The sequence below is a fragment of the Pinus tabuliformis genome, chromosome 4_1 (genome assembly GCF_031772625.1).
Source record: "Pinus tabuliformis cultivar Carrire ecotype Pingquan chromosome 4_1, CPIR1, whole genome shotgun sequence".
NCBI lineage: Eukaryota > Viridiplantae > Streptophyta > Pinopsida > Pinales > Pinaceae > Pinus > Pinus tabuliformis.
In genome coordinates this window covers 874366023-874373127 of record NC_142303.1, presented here as the reverse complement: position 1 = coordinate 874373127, position 7105 = coordinate 874366023, and positions in this window count along the sequence as shown.

Sequence of the window (7105 nt, the reverse complement as noted above, 5' to 3'; positions counted from 1 at the left end):
ATGATGATGGTTACTTCCTAGTCTTGGAAGTACCTTGTTGTGGAGGTAAATCCTCTCTGTGGACAGAGACGATCCCTACTAGCCCAGACCGGGTCTAGACACAATCACACAATGCTATAACGCAAGTTCCTAATTGCAAATAAAAAGTGGATGGTGAGAACCTACTTGGATTCCAATGCTAATGTTCGTAGAAGAGACATCGCCCTCGTTCCTTTGCCTCGGCCGGTCACGATCCCCATGATCTCCGTGATTGGACACCTGCACATGCAAAGAATAACACGAATACAAGCATAAAATCTAGTAGATGCAATTATATATCAGTCAGAAAAGATATAACTCAACATCAAACATAGGACAATGAGAGTGGAACCATAATGATAGTCATCTATTATTGATAAATAACAAAGAAGAATACAACCATTGTTCTGACGTCAAATCCTCCTTTGGCTGGGTAGTCAGCTACACAAGTCTTGCAAAGCTTGTTGGGATGGGAACAAGCCTCTCTCTCTTTGGGTGACAAGGATCTCCTTACTTAGATTTGGCCTTATGGGTGCAAAGAAGGCTCTTGCAGCTTCAAACTCTTGAGCTCCTGGAATTCTCTATCACTATGCTAGAACTGGAACTACTAGCTTGCTCAAGGCATAGAGACAAGCTTTTATAGATAGAGAGGGAAGAGATAGGATCAACCACATTATTCATGGGATTGGCTTTATCACTTGGAAACTTCCATGAAAGGTGGCAAACCACTTCCCTTCTATGGAGATTCGAAGCCAAACCATCCTAGCTCAACATAGATTCAGTTGGTGAATGGGTTAAGGAGAACCTTCGGAAGCTAGTTCATTGAAAACTTTACTCAATTCGGTTGGCGCGAGTGCGACTCCGAGACAGAGCGCCAATGGCACGCCCTCTTTAGAGGATTTCCCTCATTGGCGCGGGCACTGAACTGTGGACCCGCGCTAATGCAAAAGAGCTATTTTCATGGATATTTTGCAGGAGATGTCTTCAGGGCAAATGAAGCTCATACTTAGAGGAATATGATGCAAGTGGTTTCAGGTCATGTCACTTCACACAGGTCCCGGAATGAGTCCTCCAGTGTGAGAGTGAGGGGTAACAGGGACGGTGACAAACAGTGACAAATTACTGTGTAACATACCTCCCTCGCTAAGAGGGAGTGTTGATTTTTATAGGTTGCTAGGTACTCCAAGCCATGAGGATTGAGAATTTGGAGGAAGGAGCTCCAAAAATGGCCTTGTGGGCTTGAAACCCAAGTTTGAGGTTTTGAATCCATCGATGCTGGGGAAACAACTATGGATATATTTTTACATGTGATGGATGAGGATGATAATACTCATTGAGGCAAATCTGACACATCGAAAGTCATTCGATTCCGAGTTGTGGTTGAGGAGAAATGAATTTTTTAGGTTAAGATGGGTAAATTTGTCTAGTTGGGTAGGTCGAGTTAAGGTTAAAGTAGTGAACAATGACAAATTTGTTGGAGCCACTTGATTCCTATGAATATAGATCAAGTGTGAGGAATGTAGACACATCTGAGAAGCATCTTTCATATCTACACATTAATAAAGGTAGTGAAAGCGTAGGAAACATGAGTGCAGGAACGCACAAGTTCATGAACATGGGTGAAGAAAATCGCATGTGCAAGAATGCAACAGTGTGGGAATGCAAGTAAAGGAATGTGAGTGCAGAATGCACGACTATAGGAATGCGCTAGTGCAGGAACGCACGAGTGCAGGAATGCGCAAGTGCAGGATGAACGCATGAGCACAGGAATGCGCGAGTGCAAGAATGCATGAGTGCAAGAAAATGCCAGTGCAGGCAAGCATGGATGCAAGGAGCACAAGTCAGGGCTAGAAATATTAGTAATCCCCCTCTTTTTTATGAATATTGAAGTTGAGTTTACTACATTGAACAGAAGAAATAAGAATATGAAATAAAAAGAAATAGGGTGTGTAATGCCCTCCTCCCACATCTACCAAAGTAACTGACCAACTAGGGTAAAATGTGACGAAGAGTTACTATGATGTGATTACACTCCCCATGTGTCAGTTAAGGAATTATAACCTGCAGAACACAACAACATATACCTTCTAGACCTACTACAAAACCCCCAGGAGCCATCCAAATCTTCCAAGTGACTAGCCCCTCAGACAAACTAACATTATTACTGCATTAATCCCCAAGTCACTTCCATGACAAGGGCATGAGTGAGATTGGGACCCTCTAGTTTCTCCCAGAGCATTGGTATGCCTGCGACTAGGGAATTTCCCAAGCAATTTTGTGCCTACATCTCTAAATTTTGTGCCACGTTTTTTGGCCCAAGGCTCAGGTCACTGCCCATAACTCTGTGACACTTCCAGAAATGAAGGATAACATCGAAATAATGATACACATGTAATTAATTGAACAAGGACTTGACTAGACCCCTACTAACCATGGCATGCATTTCGTCAAATATGTCACAAATATGGATTTTACAGGTTTAAACAACATATCTAAGCATAGGGGTCACATACTTATTTGAGAATCACTAAGAATCATTGATGTGTCATTACAATAACTGCATTACCATCTATTAAGTCACATATTCATTGTACATTCAATGGTTAACAAAAACATGATGGGAGTCATACATTTTCACTCTCATAAAACTCATTCATAACCAACATATAACCAATAGAAAAATTAGGGATATAACAACCATATAATCCACATATAAACAAGTATATTTAGCCATAAAATACTAAGGAGAAAGAGAGCTCTTATTGATGATTTCATAAACTGACCAGGTATGGGATTTCCACAAACCACGCAACCATAGACTGGGCTGAACCAAATCTTTCTTTAAGTCAGTCACCCCCATGCCATATTCCAAGCATGAATGTGGGATCTCATAAAAGAGTCAATCAAAACCATCCATGGATTCTATTGGCCAAACCACCTCAACCCTCAACTAGTGTTTCCACCCCACATTCATACAACACTAACCATCCCCATATTTGTCTCTACCCAAGCTCTCTGGGGCTCCAAAGCGTTCTTTCAACCAAGGCTCCAGGACCAATAACTCAATCCAGAACTATTGGTGAGTTCTAGAGTGTTTGTCCAACCAAGGCTCTAGGACTAGTAACTCAACCCACAGGGAAAGGAACATGAGAACCAAGCAGAAAACAAAAGGAAAGACTCCCACAACAACATGGCTATCCCAGAGATGACAAGGCTACACAAATCCATTATCAATCTAGGTATTCATCCCTGCCAAGGCTACACTTTATAAACTTAGGCTATAACTGATGCTCTCTTAGAAATTTCAACATTACTGCTAAATTCTCGATGTGCTCTTCCTCATTTTTTGAATATACTAGTATATCATCAATGAACAAAACAAAAAAATTATCCAAATATGGATGCAACACACTATTTATCAAACACATGAATGTAGTTAGAGAATTAGTTAAACCAAATGGAACAAAAACAAACTCATAATGCCCATACCTGAACCTACATGAAGTCTTGTAATTGTCCTCCTCTTTGGTGCATACTTTATGATATCCAGATCTCAAATCAATCTTTGAGAACACTGCTACTACCTTCAAATGATCGAACAATTCCTCAATCCTCAGCAAAGGATATCTATTCTTGATAGTCACTTCATTCAACTACGTGTAGTCAATGCATAAATTGAGAGTACCATCTTTCTTCCTTACAAACAAGATCGGTACACCCCAAGGTGATACACTTGGCCTAATGTGTCCCTTGTCCAACATTTCCTTCAGCTCCAATTTTAACTCAATCATGAGAGAGGCTACTATGGTGAGATTCAACCTCCTACGTGACCTCAAGGAAGTGTAATCGACGAAACATCACTAGATCCTCCACACACACTGTAAATATTTGAGAACCTTTAGTAAAACCTTTTTCAAGGTATGGGGTTAAAAATTTAAGTTATGGAGATGGGTTTTTGGAATTCATTCTTTCATTACCCTTCCTCATAAAGGCAATAAATTCCTTATTGTAACAATTTAGGATAAATAATATTTTCCCACCAATTCCTCCCAACAAGAATATCATAGGAACCCAATGGAATGATATATAAATATGCAATTGTGTCCACCCCATTCAAATTTATAGGATAACAAGTGAAAATTTTGCTAATCTTTCTCTTGGATCCAATGGTTTGTTTGACGGCCAAGATATTTCAATATGGTTATTTTTCAAGTGAAATATATCCACTAGCTTAGAATCATAATGTGACTATATTGCACTAGCCTTATCTTCCACCTCAATCATGTGTAACTCATGTTCAACTTTAGGTCTTCAAAGGATGCATATATGTTCAGAATATTCCTCATTATTCCTCCATTATCAAACCTCTAACATTGCACTTTCATTTAGACTCATGTTCAACTTTTAGATCTTCAAAGGATGCATATATGTTTAGAATACTCCTCATTATTCTCCTATTATCAAATCTCTAACATTGCACTTTCATTTAAACTCTTCATGGCAGTTTTTATCTTAATTAGATATGGTCTACTCCAATGTCCACTACACTATGTCTTGATTGCCCATATTAACATCCATGTTTCTTACTTCTCCTTAACGGCTAAGAGCTCTCTAGTCATCCTTTGTGCTTCTAGCCCTCATGATTTTGCAATGTGTAGAAAACAAAAACTATTATATACAGGTAATGTTATAATTATCGAAGTTACATGTACTATTTTACTCTTTAAGACCACTAATTTATTTTTCTTCATTTTTTTTAGATTTAAATTACCCTAATGAAAATTATGGGTGGAGAGATGTATTTAAATCTTAAACTTTCTAGGGATTATCCATATGTCCCATTCATAGAGTTATCATCATATGAATTTTGTCAATTTTGGCCAAATTTTCCCTTTAATTTCAACAAGAAACTTGCTTCTTATCTCTCAAGGATTTGAGTGCTCATATTCCAATTATAACCTTGGAGGTAGACTTTCCTATCTGATATATTTATGATGACTACTCTTATGCTATTTTTTTAGCTCCAAGAAGAAAGTTATGCTTCATTATTTACAATACATAATTTTGGCACTTAGCATATAATGTAACTCCCCAATGTATATGACCTCTGTCAATTGTTGGACAAAATAATTGGTCTATATAGAAGACAAAAAGAATCATTTTAAAGATAAAGAGAAGGCACTTACTTCAGAAAAAAAAATTCATATGATTGGTGCGGCAAGGAAGATGGAAAATTTGAGATGTAATGACTCAAAATCCTCATTCTATCTAGTGAAAAAGTTCATCCTTCAATCTCAAGTTTTTATCATAAATGTTCTTAGGATTTGTTTTAAGAAACAATAGAGGAGAGTGCAAAACTCACACCATATAAATATTATGGTTATAAGTTTTTTATATAAAAGAAGCACAATGTAATTTCAACATTTTATGTTGATATAATTTTCTCAATTCAGTATTTTATAGACAACATTTAATGAATAATTTCTTCTAAATCTAATCATAATCGATAATAAAACTAACAAATATTTGGAAAATATCTTGAAGTTATTAATATCACATTTAAAACAATTTTACCACAAAACCTTCTATTCCTAATCACAAAGTTTTGATGACTATTTTCGTTGGAGCCACTTGATTCCTATGAATATAGATCAAGTGTGAGGAATGTAGACACATCCGAGAAGCATCTTTCATATCTACACATTAATAAAGGTAGTGAAAGCGTAGGAAACATGAGTGCAGGAACGCACAAGTTCATGAACATGGGTGAAGAAAATCGGATGTGCAAGAACGCAACAGTGTGGGAATGCAAGTGAAGGAATGTGAGTGCAGCAATGCACGACTATAGGAATGCGCTAGTGCAGGAACGCACGAGTGCAGGAATGCGCAAGTGCAGGATGAACGCATGAGTGCAGGAATGCGCGAGCGCAGGAATGCATGAGTGTAGGAAAATTCCAGTGCAGGCAAGCATGGATGCAAGGAGCACAAGTTAGGGCTGGAAATATTAGTAATCCCCCTCTTTTTTATGAATATTGAAGTTGATTTTACTACATTGAACAGAAGAAATAAGAATATGAAATAAAAAGCAATAGGGTGTGTAATGCCCTCCTCCCACATCTACCCAAGTAACTGACCAACTAGGGTAAAATGTGACGAAGAGTTACTATGATGTGATTACACTCCCCATGTGTCAGTTAAGGAATTATAACTTGCGGAACACAACAACATATACCTTCTAAACCTACTACAAAACCCCCAGGAGCCATCCAAATCTTCCAAGTGACTAGCCCCTCGGACAAACTAACATTATTACTGCAGTAATCCCCCAGTCACTTCCATGACAAGGGCATGAGTGAGATTGGGACCCTCTAGTTTCTCCCAGAGCATTGGTATGCCTGCGACTAGGGAATTTCCCAAGCAATTTTGTGCCTACGTCTCTAAATTTTGTGCCACGTTTTTTGGCCCAAGGCTCAGGTCACTGCCCATAACTCTGTGACACTTCCAGAAATGAAGGATAACATCGAAATAATGATACACATGTAATTAATTGAACAAGGACTTGACTAGACCCCTACTAACCATGTCATGCATTTCGTCAAATATGTCACAAATATGGATTTTACAGGTTTAAACAACATATCTAAGCATAGGGGTCACATACTTATTTGAGAATCACTAAGAATCATTGATGTGTCATTACAATAATTGCATTACCATCTATTAAGTCACATATTCATTGTACATTCAATGGTTAACAAAAACATGATGGGAGTCATACATTTTCACTCTCATAAAACTCATTCACAACCAACATATAACCAATAGAAAAATTAGGGGTATAACAACCATATAATCCACATATAAACAAGTATATTTAGCCATAAAATACTAAGGAGAAAGAGAGCTCTTATTGATGATTTCATAAACTGACCATGTATACGATTTCCACGAACCACGCAACCATAGACTAGGCTGAACCAAATCTTTCTTTAAGTCAGTCACCCCCATGCCATATTCCAAGCATGAATGTGGGATCTCATAAAAAAATCAATCAAAACCATCCATGGATTCTATTGGCCAAACCACC